The 15167-nt window shown below is 40.2% G+C and overlaps 1 long non-coding RNA gene across 1 annotated transcript; it reads right to left on the reverse strand.

Annotated features, from left to right (window-relative positions):
* Positions 1 to 3417: 3417 nt before the first annotated feature.
* On the reverse strand, positions 3418 to 14417 carry LOC125484541. Its single transcript, XR_007263368.1, has 4 exons — positions 14069 to 14417; positions 12172 to 12315; positions 11880 to 12065; positions 3418 to 4792 (listed from the first exon to the last, which is right to left on the reverse strand). It is a non-coding gene; the product is annotated as an uncharacterized LOC125484541 (long non-coding RNA).
* Positions 14418 to 15167: the final 750 nt, after the last annotated feature.

Raw genomic sequence — 15167 nt, forward strand, 5'->3', positions numbered from 1 at the left:
TCCATAATACGCACAACCCTCTGTGTGCAAAAGCTGCCCATCAGGTCCTTTTCAAATCTTTCCACACTCACCTTGAACCTACATCCTCTAGATTTGGAACCGCCTACCCTCGGAAAAAGATCTTGGCTATTCACCTTATCTCTGCCTCATATGATTTTATAAACCTCTAAAAAGTCACCTCTCAGTCTATGCTACAGGGAAAAACATCCCAGCCTATCCAGCCTTTCCTTACAACTCAAAACCTCCAGCGTCTCTAAAATCCTTGTAAATCTTTTTTTAGCACCTTTTCCAGTTTAATAACAACCTTCCTATAGTAAGACAACCAGAGTTGTATGCTGTACTTCAAATATGGCCGTACCAGTGTCTTGTACAACTGTAACGTGATGATCCAACTCCTGTACTCAACGCTCTGACTGATGAAGGCAAGCATGCCAAATGCCTTCTTCACCAACTTGTCTACCTGTGATGCCATTTTCAAGAAACTAAGTACCTGTACCCCTAAGTCTCGCAGTTTGATAACTCTCCCCAGGGCCTCACCATTAATTGTATAAATCTTGCCCTGGCTTGTCTTAACAAAATGCAACACCTCACATTTATCTAAATTTTACTCCATCTGCCATTTCTCAGCCATTAGCCCACTTGATCGAGATTTTCATAGATAGCCTTCTTCACTCTACTATACCACCAATTTTGGCATCATTCGCAAACTTACTAACTATGCCTCCTAAACTCTCATCCAAATTGTTTATATAAATGACAAACAACAATAGACCCAGCACTGATCCTTGCAGCACAACGTTGGTCACAGGCCACCAGTCTGAACACAATATTAAAATCTGCTGCTTATGTTAGTAAAATGCCTAACTCAGTCAGATATTGTATCACAAAATTATACAGTCCCGCAAAAATCTCCAAAATGCTAGAATATGCTTAAAATCGGTCTTATATATTACTTAACTGCATAACTCAGTGAGAAAAGCAACTTTACTCAAAAAAAAAATCAATACCTCTAACAACCTCTCCAAAATGCTGACAAATTCTTAAAATCTGCTGGATATGATACTAAAATGTATACTGAAATACCTCCACGGAGGCCGGTATCCCATCACCAAGTCATCCTTTATTTACACGTGGAAAGTCCTTGACACTGATGTTCTTATCTATCAACCAGGGCCCTGCGATTGGATCAGATTAACAGCCCTAATCAGGGAACTCATGTTCTATGAGGTTGACATGGTTGACCTTGTTACAATCATTACATGCCTTCCCCCTTTGAGTTTGAGGACAAATGCCAGTTCTTTTTTTTATAGCTCCTCCTCAGGCATTTCAGCACCAGGTCAGCTTCCTCTGACTCTGCCTCTGATACGTGTTCTGCACAGTAACTCACTGCTTCCACCTGGACAGTCTCAGAAGAAATTCATTCCCTTCTTCAGGCGTCGAAGCAGCAACATCTCAGATTCTGAGGTCACTTCAATACTTGACAGAGGGAAAACCCATGGGTTCCAGTAGCCTTTCTGACTGTTCCGAGGAGACGGGCATGGTTTTTTTTTTTATTCATTCACAGGATGAGGGTATTGCTGGCTAGGCAGCATTTACTGCCCATCCCTAATTGCCCAGGGGCAGTTAAGAGTCAACCAAATTGCTGTGGGTCTGGAGTCACATGTAGGCCAGACCAGATTAGGATGGCAGTTTCCTTCCCTGAAGGACATTAGTGAACCAGATGGTTTTTTCCGACAATTGACAATGGATTCGTGGTCATCATTAGATTCTTAATTCCAGACATTTATTGAATTCAAATTCCACCATCTTCCATGGTGGGATTCGAACCCAGGTCCTCAGAACCTTGTCTGGGTCTCTGGATTAACAGTCCAGCGATAATACCACTAGGCCATCACCTCCCCCAAGGATCTGGGGTAACCTTTCTGCGGGACAATTTGCTCCTACCTGTTTGTGAATTTGCAGCTTTCATATGGTCCATGTGCCATCTGTCTGAACTTTGTGTCACTGGGCCTAACATCACGTTGACAATGACACTTACCCATGCAGGACCGTACCCATGGTTCCTACATCAAACTTAGTTCCCTTAAGTAGACTCTCTCTCGTGATTAATGCAGCATTGTTTCTGGCATTGGCGTCCCCGATGCGATTTCACCCTCCCTCCCCAAGTCAAGGAAGATTGAATTTAACCTGGTGCAGAATCTTCTCCCTATTAACTACTCTGCTGGAGTTATGCTTGTGCTTGCATGAGGGTTTGTCCTATTATCAAATAGGAATCAGGATAGTTTGGTATCTAATGAAGTTGCAGCCTATTTTTAAAGCCCGCCTTCAAAGTTTGGACTACTGTTTCTGCCAGACCATTGGATGATGGATGGTATGGAGCTGTCCTTATATGTCAAATACCATTCAATTTTATGAAAGCTTAAATTCCCTGCTGGTAAACGATGGTACATTAATCAGTGACCAACACTTCTGCAGTCTGTGTATTACAAAAGATGCTTGTCTTTTTCTATCCTCATCCCATATTTGACAAATGAACTCTATGCAAGTCCAGCCTCTCTGAGTGGACACCCACAATGGCTAAGAACACTGAGTCCATGAAAAGTCCATAGCCAATGCGTAACCAAGTCCAGGGGTTACCTAGCCATTCCCACAAATGTGGGGGAGTTGCTGGCAGTAACTTCTGACCTTCTTGGCCTACTGCCCTACCAATGCAACTATGTCTGCATCCAAACCTGACCACCAGACATTACTTCTCACCAACATCTTCGTTATGGAAACCCCTGGATGACCCTGGTGGCGTTCAGCCAGGATCTGGGGTGACCTTTCCTCTGGACAATCACTCTTGCTCCCCATAATAATATGCTGTCCTCTATCACGATCTGTCTCTCTGGGTCCATAAAGGTTTCAGTTCTGGTTGTGACAGCCCTTTGGTTTCCCCCATCACTATTGTCGAATGTGTTCAAAACCTAAATGCTTTGTTTGATATTAGCTATCATACTTAAAGCAAGCAACCATGTTATTCAATGCCAAGTGCCTCTGATCTGAAGACTTGTCAAACTACAACTTTCCCTGGTCAAACAGTAATTGAATTTTGATTGACCAGAGTTTCAGTTTACTTAACAACTGCTTTTCTGACAGTATGTGGACATTAACTGTCAATGATACTTCATCCATTACACAGCACAGCACAGCTATTTTATCAAATAATACTGGATAATGCAATATTAGATTGGTTTATATCATAATTGGCAAATAAAGACAGCATAAATAACAACAGGTGGAAAAATAACCAAGTTTATTTACATATTTTAAGGGATGAACTGTATTTGTAGCAAGTGTAAAGCACAAATACAGTATAACAGAAAATTATAAATTGTGCAGAATAACAGTCAAAATAATTTAGTGAAATACCGTGCCACCACTATAATGTAGTAGTAATGGGAATAATGTGGCCACCATACATCCAACTGAAATTCAATTGTACAGTTTAACCACGTGCAAAATATTTGATTTTCTAAGGTGCAGTCAGCTGTGCTAATGGATTATTGTTCTTTAGCATCTAGTAGTTTCTGTTCAACTCTCAATCAAAATAATTTGAATGAAAATTAGAACAAATGTTAAAAACCTGAGTCATAAGAACAGATTGTATGGGCAAATGAGAGAGAGAATGTGAGAGATAAAATTATAGCACATTGCTTACAGGCTTCTGTTGGCCTTTTATATTATGAATATAAACATTAAAAATCAGATTAAATCAATACATATGAAAGAAAAACCAAAATTTAAGAAATCCTTAAATTCGTGAATGAAGCAGACTCAACGTTAAATTTGGGCAGTACAATGACAATAAAGGGTATTCTATTCTATTCTACCAATAGGAATGAATCTATGCTCCAGTTTCATGGCTCCAAGTACATTGATACTTTGAAGATGCTGGCATTACATATTGTCAAATAAATGGCGCTCATGCTAAGATTCTTACAAGGCTATGTCAATGATTTCCACATCTGGTTTCTCACACTTAATCCATTTATAACAGTGTGTTCAATTAGGAAAAGCTGAGCTCAGCTATTCACAACAGCCTTCTGTCAAAATTTCACTCCATCTTCAAAAATTGTCAAAATAAACTCCATCAATGCCATAAAAAAAGGCTCCATCTTTAGACTTTGCAGTTGGAGATGAGGTTAAGTGACAGAGAGAAATCAGGTGAGCTTATGACAGGAGATTGAAAATTTTTCATGAAATAGGTGTGTCAAAATACTTAATCAATTTTGCCAATTTGTTTTAATACATTTCTCAGTGATTCTTTACCAATTTCCTTATTTAAAATATGGCTGTTTTCACACAAACACAGAATTATTACAGAGATGAAGGCAACCATTCAGTCCATTGCGCTTTCTTGGATTCTTCAAATTTGATGCAGCATCTCACTGTCTTTTTGCTGTAACCCCTTTTTAATTTCCCTTTTCAATGCATCAAGTGATAATGCCTGTACAGCCAGGGAGTGCCTTCGAGGCCCCAAATACTTCCTGCACGAAAAGGTCTTTCAGGTCACTTTTGCTTCTTGTGCCAATCACTTTAAATTTGTGCCCTCTCATCGTTAATAATTGGAAACAATTTCTACATATTTACTCTGTCTAGACTGCTTTTGATATTGAATACAATTTTTGTAATGAATCATCCCTGTGCATAGTTCTGGGATCATTCTGCATGATTATACGAAGGTAAAGTGCTCTTTCAAATTGTTTTTGCTTTTTCTGGTGTCCTGCATATCCTTGTGCAGTGAAACAGCCTAGAGAGGAAACATGGATGATAAATCATTTACAGCCAGTGGCTATGTAAATTAATCACAAGTTACTTAAAAATATCTCAGTCAGATATTCTCTTACTTTTTCTGAATAGTGCTGTGTTCAAGAATCAGACCTGGACGGAGGAATTAAAAACTGATTCTTTGGGTACAAACATGTTTAGTGATTCTGTGCTACATTCCTGATTGTCTTATAATGATTGGAGCTGTACCTCAACGCTTGAGACATATCAAGGATTGTCATATGGAACAGGTAATTGCAGTAAAGGCAAAAAAGAATTATTAGCATTGAATGACAAACATGATCCAATTTAAAAAAGCAAAATGTGGTCCCAATTAGAAAATGCTCCTGATTAGAAGTATATAAAATTGTGCAACTCATGGATAGAGTGGATATTCAGTCTTTTTCCTAGGGTGAAAATGTAAAATATTATGGAGGATAGGTTTAAGGTGAGAGGGGAAATGTTTAAAGGAGATTGTTTTACAGGGGGTGGCAGATGCCTGGAACGCAGTGCCAGGGGAGGTGTTACAAGCAGAATTGTTAGCAAAGTTTAATAGGCATTTAACAGACACATGAACAGACAGGGAATAGAGGGTACAAGGTGTGGAGCTGGATGAACACAGCAGGCCAAGCAGCATCAGAGGTGCAGGAAAGCTGACGTTTCGGGCCTAGACCTTGTGTTCATCCAGCTCTACACCTTGTTATCTCAGATTCTCCAGCATCTGCAGTTACTACTATATCAGGGAATAGAGGGTTATGGGCCACATGCAGGCAGATGGGATTAGTTCAGAATATATCATGGATGGCACAAACATGGTGGGCTGAAGGGCTTGTTCCTGTATTGTCCTATATGTTCTAATTGTGCAAGATTACTAAGAAAATGTTTAAAGTGGATATTAGCAAAATATTGATTTGAAAATCTTAAATAGAAACAGAAAATTCACGAAATATCCAATTGCTTTGAAAATATGAGTCAATGGGCTTTTTTTCAGAACTGGAATTATGTTGGAGCTGTAACAGGCTTGAAACAAAGAAGCAGGAGAAGGGGGTAGGTGTGGAGAACAAAGAAGAAGTTTGTGTTCTGGTAGACGTCAGGAAAAAATACCTCTCTGCTCCTATGATGCTGCTTGGCCTGCTGTGTTCATCCAGCCCTGCGCCTTGTTGTCTCGGATTCTCCAGCATCTGCAGTTCCTACTATCTCTGACACAAGAGGTGATGTTACAAGACAAAAGGGCATGTCAATGGCACAAATAAAGAAACAAAAGGTGCACCTGGACACGCTGTAAAAGACAATTTTAGGACCATTATCAGAGCCTGCTTTGGGAAAAAAATGGAGCAAAATCCAACAATTTCAAATCACAGCCACTACTCCCATCTTTTAGACAGCAAATGATAATGGTTGTGCTCTTGCCACCCAGCTCCTCTAGAATGCAACTTATATTTCTTTATTGTTCCCGTTATCATTTCCTTTTGTCTGTTAGCCATGTAGTCATTTCAACATACCTATTTTCCAGCATATCACAAACCTTTTGTCATGTCCTTCCTGTTTCTTTCCCTTTTCTCTACCTCTGCACTTGCTTAAAATCCATCATTTCTGTGACACCTTGCACTTTGAATGATCATTGGCCTGAAACATTAACTGTTTCTCTTTCCTCAGTGAAACTGAATGGTTCACTGACCAAGAATTACTAGTCTGCAGGAGGCTTATGCATTTCTTTGCAATTTTTCTGGCATTTTTTCAGCTGTGTGTTATGTGGAAGATAATGCATTTACAAAACCACTTTCAACTTCACTTGTTTATACTGCACATTTATGTTAATTAGTAATGTTTGTCTCATTGCAACAAATCTCGCACAGAGACATTTATTATTCAATTGTATTAAATACAGCTTGTCAGTCATTGGCATCTGTACACTAGTCCAATTGGAAACAGTGTTTCACTGAAGAAAGGCTGGGGATTTTATCCAACTATGTATAATGTATTATTCAATAATAACCTAGTGGCAAAGTAACAAAGCAATTGTGCTTCAGAAAGGGCTAAATTTAAATAGTTGTTCTTTTGCTGTTTTTTTTCTGACCAAATAGGACAATGATTAAACTGACACTTTGTAATATAATATTACATTGCCATTCAATAAGAAGGATGTTAGATCACATGTCAAAACAAAATTAGCTAAACTTAAGAAATAGAAGACATTCATGTCTCAAATGAAGCTGTATGTTATCACCATTCAAACACTCAAACTGTACGGTCATTCATTCACTATTTCCTTGGAAGTGTTAATCCCAATGGTTAAAGCAAACATCTGTGTTAAATTAACACCCAAATGTGTTATGGACATCACAACACTGTTTCAGGCCCACTTACACATTTAAAGTAATTTCATCTAAAGAGTTAAATTTAGTGTTTTCATTGTGTTAGGTGATCACTTAATGAACCCTGGCATTCTTATTAGCACTTTTTAATTCTGGGCAAAATTCTGAGAGAAAATGTGATGTAAGCAAATATGTTTGAGACACCCCATTTACACGATATAATGTCTACAAAGTGAAGTCAAACAGAATTGCGGGCAACTGTACTTCCCTATCGAAGAGCTCAGTGTATTCTATGCTCGCTTTGAACAGAAAGTCAGTGAAACAATGTCACCTGTGCCAACAGCCTCACATGCACCTGTACCCATGGTCACAACTGTAGATGTTTGATCAGCTTTCTTGAGATTGAACCCAAGGAAAGCGACTAGCTTGAATGGAGGTCCTGGTCATACACACAGATCCTGTGTGGATCAGCTGGCGGAAGTATTCGCAGACATCTTTAACCTCTCCTTACTATTATCTGAAGTCCCCATCTGCTTCATGAAGACCATCATCATCCTAGTACCAAAGATTGCGGCACGGTGGCTCAGTGGTTAGCACTGGTGCCTCACAGCGCCAGGGACCCGGGTTCGATTCCACCCTCGGGTGACTGTCTGTGTGGAGTTTGCACATTCTCCCCGCATCTGCGTGGGTTTCCTCCGGGTGCTCCAGCTTCCTCCCACAGTCCAAAGATGTGCAGGTTAGGTGGATTGGCCATGCTAAATTGCCCGTAGTGTTCAGGGATGTGTAGATTAGGTGGGTTATAGGAGGACGGGTCTGGGTGGGATTCTCTGAGGGTTGGTGTGGGCTTGTTAGGCCGAAGGGTCTGTTCCCACACTGTAGGGATTCTTAAAAAAAAATGCAGTGTGCCTCAATGACTACTGCCCAGTGACTGTGATCACCATAATTATGAAGTGCTTCGAGAGATTAGTCACGACTCACATCAACTCCAACCTACCAAATTGCCTTGATCTTTTGCAATTCACCTATTGGTGCAACAGGTCCACAGCAGATGCCATCTCACTGGCCCTACACTCATCTCTGGAACATATGAACTTATGACTATAGTTCTGCCTTCGACACAATAATTCCAAACAAACTCACCTCTAAACTCCAAGACCCAAGTCTCAGCTGCCCCCCTCTGTAACTAGATCCTTCACTTCCCGACCCATTGACTGCAATCAGTAAGAATAGGTGGCAATACCTCCTCCACCATAATCCTTAACACCAGTGTTCCACAAGGCTGCGTACTCAGCATCCTGCTATACTTCTTACGCCCTAATGACTGTGTGGCCAAATTCCTCCTCAACTCCATTTAAAAGTTTGCTAATGACATCACTGTTGTAGGTTGGATCTCAAACAATGATGAGACAGAATACAGGAAAAACAGTGTTTAGTGGCATTATGTAAAGGCAACAATCTCTCCATCAATGTCAGCAAAATGAAGGAGCAGGTCATGGACTTCAGGAAGTGGAGTGGAGGCCATGCCTCTGACTGCATCAATGGTGCTGAAGTGAAGATGGTCAACAGTGTCAAATTCCAGGGAGTGATAATCACTAACATGTGTCCTGGTCCCCCCACTTCAGCGCGACGGTCAAGAAAGTTCAACAATATCTCTACTTCCTCAGGAAGCAAAGGAAATTTGGCATGTCCACAAGGACTCTTATCAATTTTTATAGATACACGATAGAAGGAATTCTATCTGGATGCATCACAATGTGGTTTGGCAACTGCTTTTCCCAAGACCATAAGAAACTACAGAGTCGTGAACACAGTCCAGTCCATTAAGCAAACCAGCTTTCCATCCATTGATTCCATCTACACTTTCTGCTGTCTTGGGAAATTAACCAACATAATCAAAGACCCCTCCCACCCCGGTTATATTCTCTTTCATCTGGCAGAAGATATAAAAGTTTGAATACACACACAAACACATTCAAGAACCGCTTCTTCCCTGCTGCTATCAGACTTCTGAATGGACGTCTCAAATACTAATTCTGATCTTTCTTTATACCTTCTGTGGCAATAACACTGTATTCTACACTCTGTTCTGCTACCCTAATGCACTTTGCATGATACAATCTGCCTGGACAGCACTCAAAACAATATTTTTTACTGCATCTCTGTACATGTAACAACAATAAAGCAATCACTTATTTGTCTAAAGTTCAATTTGCACCTAAGCAAATTGTAGCCATTTATCATACCATGTAATATAAGCATTCAGTGACTAATTTGAATGAAAATTATAAAATTTCCTTTGCAGTAAGTTTCATGTTTTAGATCAGGGTTGTATAGGAGGTGAATGACAGATTCTCCATGCTGCATGCACTGTCCCTTAGCCCGACAGTTAGCCTCTCACAGCCTCCACAGCAATCAAACTATTATTTGTAGTCAAGTAAAATTTCTGCAATATTCTGTGTACAGAGTATTTTTCTAGTATGCTTAATTGAGTGGCTTCTTGAAAAAGCAAAATTGTTACCTTTGGGAAATATGACTCCACTGCCCAAAGCTTAGTTAGAACACAAGTAGCTGGTGAGGGAAAGAAAAGAACTGGCATTGGTAGCTGCACCAATAAATTACTAAGGGGTCCAAAAGGACACCAGTCAAATAACTGGTTTTTTATATCTTCACCATTGCATTGTAGGTGAACATGGCAGTCAATCTGTGCACATCAAGATACAGCTTGGAACAATGGGCTAAACAATTACATTGTATTCTTGGAGGTTTCAAATGAAAGATTGATTTATGTGATGACACTAGGAGAATGCCTCTTTTTTTTGGAAAGTGCTGTGGGATATTCTACATTCATCAGACTAGGCATATGGCATCTCAGGAGGACCAAGCAGAAGGTCAAGTAAATAGGTATAAATGGGAGTCCTTTAATACTTATAGCATTCAGTATAGGCTAATCCATCCAACTTGGAAATCTTTGTCCATTTTCCAAAAATCTCCTGGAAGTAATTCTCCACTATATTCACCATACTTGGTATTCTAGTTAAACCTACAATAAGCTTCTCACCACAAATCTATATTTTTTATTCATTCATGGGATGGGGGTGTTGCTGGCTAGGCCAGCATTTATTGCCCATCCCCAATTGCTCAGGGGGAAGTTAAGAGTCAACCACATTGTTGTGGGTCTGGAGTGATGTGTAGGCCAGACCAGGTAAAGATGGCAGTTTCCCTCCCTAAAGCACATTAATGAACCAGATGGGTTTTTCCGACAATCAACATTGGATTCATGATCATCATTGGACTCTCAATTCCATACTTGTTTTAAATTGAATTCAAATTCCACCATCTGCCACAGCAGGATTCGAGCCCAGGTACCCAAAACCTTACTTGGGTCTCAGGATAAATAGTTCAGCAATAGGTGAACATGGCAGTCAATCTGCACACAGCAAGATACAGCATGGAACAATGGGCTAAACAATTACATTGTATTCTTGGAGGTTAGGCTGTTGCCTCCCCATTAATTCCATTAGCAACACAGTCTACTTCCAGTTATACGTCATCAACCTAACCCCTCACTCAGCTTATTCACTGTTCAAACACTTGTCTATGTCTTTGTTACTTCTGGATGTGACTGTTGAAATGGTTTTTAATAAAAAAAAGTGGAAACTATATGTATATTTACATTCCAAAAGCTTTAAAAAATAAACACAAATATATTACTCACACCCAGCAAGTGCCATTCAGCTGCAATGTTGAATAGTGCCTTCCTTGTCCAAAATTAATATGTGAATATTACTGCCAAAATAACATCACGGCTGATAATGCACTCCACTGTATAAGTGAAAATGCCACAGCAACCCCAGAAGAGGGCAGATGCACAACAAAGCACGGCCAACAAAATGTTGCTGTTTGCGATGTTCCATGCTGCACAAAATCAGCTTCTTGTTATCTGACTCCGCATTCAAATACTGAGCCATTGCCCCATAGACAAGCTCACCATAAAAATAAATCTAGCTACGTGTAAATACCCTATAGTAATTAGCGTTCATTAACACCAGTCAGCCTCTCCAGTACTGAAAATTAACTAATACAAATATGGAGCCTCAAACTTCTTTAGAATTTGGTTGTTGGATGTCATGAAAAATTGAAATGTAAAAACATTAGTCATTTTTACTTTTTGTCATTTTTTTCCCTTATTGTTCTACCCTAATCTAATCTTTCCTTCCCTCTTTTTATTTTTCTCCCTGCACCTCAGTTGACATTGAATCTACCATCTTGGCCACAGAAGGGGAGCAAGTGGCTGAAGCAGGAATGATCATGGCTGGAGCTGTGTTGGAGACTGTGGTCAGAGAGAGGCCACGGCTAGCAGGTGAGAGTCATGGGATGAAATGTCATTCAGGCAAAAAATGTTGATGAGTGTTTAGTGGTGGTGGGGGTTGATGCTGGAGATTGTAGTGAGGCAGAGAAAGAGCTCAATCGAGGAGAGGTTGTGTGTAGGTTTAGATTACAGATGGCAGGGCTCATGGTAAATGAAAAGGGGGACGTTTTAGTGGAAGATTAGGATGGCTGCAGTTGTACCTTTGCTGAGAATGGAGGAGATGCATCTGTTCCTTCTAGGGTAAAAACTATACTCTAAATGTATCTGGACCCTGACACCCCCTTTTCCCCATTAGATTTTTTTCCTACCCAGTTGGCCTTGCTGGGGGGATGAAACAAAAAACGCCTGTTAAAATGGAAGCACACAGATTCCAAAAAAGATTTTACCTGCTGATCCTTGTTCTCTAAGCAGATTAGTTGTCCAGTGATTTTTGAACTGGAGGAAGGCTTGTTGTGGAGTTTCCCAGAAGTCATTGGTGCAACGTTTGCTTTTCCTTTAATGACACAGGCCTTGGTGTAAAGAGAACTAATTTCAGAATTTTCCGATTCTGTGAAATTTGGAAGCAATGTGAGCTGTGAAGAAGAGTGTCCAAAAACAAATCTGTGAATTTTTGCAGCTCGCCCACCACCATATGTGAAGGTCAGGAGAAAGGTGCATTAAATAAAATAAGTTACCAACCTGCCACCTCCCAGTCCACTCCCAGACCTGAAGGGCAGTGTAGTGATTGGAACGAGCTCAGCCAGTGGACCTTATATGTCAGGTGGACTTTATAGAATATGAGGTTCCCTGATTGGGTTGTTATTCTGGTCCAGTAAGGGAATCCTGGTTGACAGGTATAAACAGGAGTGTTAGAGGTTCTGTTCATTCTAGGAACCAGCTTTGAGATAGCTGGGTCAGGGTCATGTACTATCCTTGTGTAACAAAGGGTGAGTTGGTGACAAGATCTTTGCCTTTGTGGAGTTATTTCAGACAGGTTTGGCCCATATCCCTCCAAACCTTTCCTATTCAAGTATGTATCCAAATGTCTTTTAAATGTTGTAACCATATGTGCATCAATCACTTCCTCTGGCAGTTCGTTCCACACGCTAAACCCTATGTGTGTAAAGAAAGTTGCCAGTCATCCTTTTTAAATCTTTCTCCTCTCATCTTAAAAATACGTCCCCCAGCTTTGAATTCCCCCACCTTAGGGAAAATACCTTTGCTATTCACCTTGTCTATGCCCCCCATGATTTTATAAACTTCTATAAGGTTACCCCTCAACTTCTAGGTAGGTGGGACTAGTTTAGTTTGAGAACGTCATCATCATGGACAAGTTGGACCAAAGGGTCTGTTTCTATGCTGTATGATCTCATGAATTGCCTAAGAAGATTTACTCATTCAGAGAGCTGGCACAGACACAACAGGCCAAATGGCCTCCTTTTGTACTGTAACAGTTCTGTGATTCTCTGCTCCCGTTCTTTAATAAAACAAGATGTAGGTGGGTTTGAAATTATACCAAGTGTACCATATGTCATTTTTATTAGACATTTTGTTTTGAATTGTGATCAAAAACATTGGGTGAATGAAATTAAAATGAATTAAAAACAGGCTTGCATTCAAAGTGATTTTATTAACTGAATCAGAAACAGAAATTGCTGGAAAAGTTCAGCAGATCGAGCAGCACCTGTGGAAAGAAATCAGAGTTAACGCTTCAGGTCGAGTGACCCTTCCTGTTCAGAGGAGGAGTCATTCAACCCGAAACGCTAACTCCGATTTCTCTCCACAGATGCTGCCAGACCTGCCGAGCTTTTCTATCAATTTCTGTTCTTGTTCCTGATTTACACCATTTGTAGTTCTTTTGGATTTTATTAATTGAATACTTTATTTGTAATCTGCATTCCAGCTCATTATTTCTGTAACTTTGATTCTTATGAACTGTGATATCTGCAGTAGAACACAAACATCTTAGCTGTTTTACTCTAACTCAGTAGCCTGGATTCGACTGTGATATGGATATCAAAAGCCAGCATTGCCATTGTTACTTCACTGAAGCTAATAGAAACTTTGAGATTCAGGCACACCCAAGGCAATGTAAGTATCCAAATGTTACTGTCATTGAGCTTATACTTCTCTATGGGATGTCATGTCAAGGTTTCCATATACTTCTGTCTCCATTACAATAACATATTGATGAGATCTTGATGCATTTATGAGCCCATAAGTTTCACACTAAATACCCTTGAAAAGTTACACCTTGTTGAATAAAGTATAATTGGGTTTTTTACTACCTTAACCTTTACTACCTAACCCCAACTCCACACTGAGCCTAAAGACTACTTGTAGAACATCAATTCCTTCACATTGATTAAAAGTATCACATTTTCTTTTAACTTTTGTCTATTTTACCTTCAATTTCAGCAAAATTAATGTATGACTAGATTATCTTGAAATTTGTATGAAAAAGGAGAAGCTTAAATGTTTTTACCTTTCAGGTTTGTTGTGTGTGCATTTTTAAATTTGATTTGCTACTTACCATGTCTTCTTGTTTACACGATGAGGACATCATCAATGAAGCTAGTGCAACTGCCTTCCTTACCTAGTCTGGCCTATCTGTGATTCCAGGGTTAAAGTTGTGGTGGTGGTTGATGATGAGGTTGGCTCTGAAGTCCCCTATGAAGTGACCAAGCAAGCCATTCAGTTGAAGCAACCACATAAAATTAAAAAAAGGAATGGAACTGAATGAATCACCTAGCATTAACCCAAGCATGGTAAACAGCCCTGATGACCTTGCAAAGTTCTCCTTTCTAACATTTGGGGGCTAATGCCAAATTGGGAGAGCTGTCTCACAGACTAGTCAAGCAACAATCTGACTCAGGGAATCATACCCGACAGACAATATCCTAGACACCACCATCACATTGATTAAAAGTATCACAGGTTTTCAGCAGGACAAGCTCAGCAAAAGTGGCAGCACAGTCAGGAGAGAGCACCCCTAGTTGTCCTGAACGTTGACTCTGGACCTCATGAAGTGTCATGGCATCAGGTCAAACATGGGCAAGGAAACCTCGTCCTGATTAGCAAGTACCATCCTTCTGCGGCTGATGAATCAGTACTTTTCCATGTTATACAGAACTTCAAGGAAGTACTGAGGGTGGCAAGGGCACAGAATCTGCTCTGGGTGGAGAATTTCAATGTCCACCACCAAGAGCAGGTCCAAGCAGTAACATTACTGATCGAGCTGGTCAGATCTTAAAGAACATACCTGCTACACTGGGTCTGTGACAGGTGGTGAGAGAACCAATAAGAGGGAAAAACATGCTCGACCTCATCCTTACCAATTTGCCTGCTGCAGATACATCAGTCCATGATAGTATCAGTAAGAGTGACTACCGCACAGCCCTTGTGGTGAAGTCTTACCATCAGATCGAAAATACTCTCCATTGCGTTGTGTGATACCATCACTGTGTTAAATGGGACAGATTTCAAACAGATCTAGCAACTCTAGACTGCGTATCCATGAAATCATTAGCAGCAGCTGAACTGTACTCCAGTTCAATCTGCAATCTCATGGCCCAGCGTATCCTCCACTCTACTATTACAATCAACCCTGTTTCAAGGAAGAGTGCAGGAGAGCACATCGGAAGCAATGATCAGGCATAACTAAAAATGAATCATAGAGTCATTCAGCATGGAAA

Source organism: Rhincodon typus, chromosome 12, assembly GCF_021869965.1.
Source record: "Rhincodon typus isolate 14 chromosome 12, sRhiTyp1.1, whole genome shotgun sequence".
Classification (NCBI taxonomy): domain Eukaryota; kingdom Metazoa; phylum Chordata; class Chondrichthyes; order Orectolobiformes; family Rhincodontidae; genus Rhincodon; species Rhincodon typus.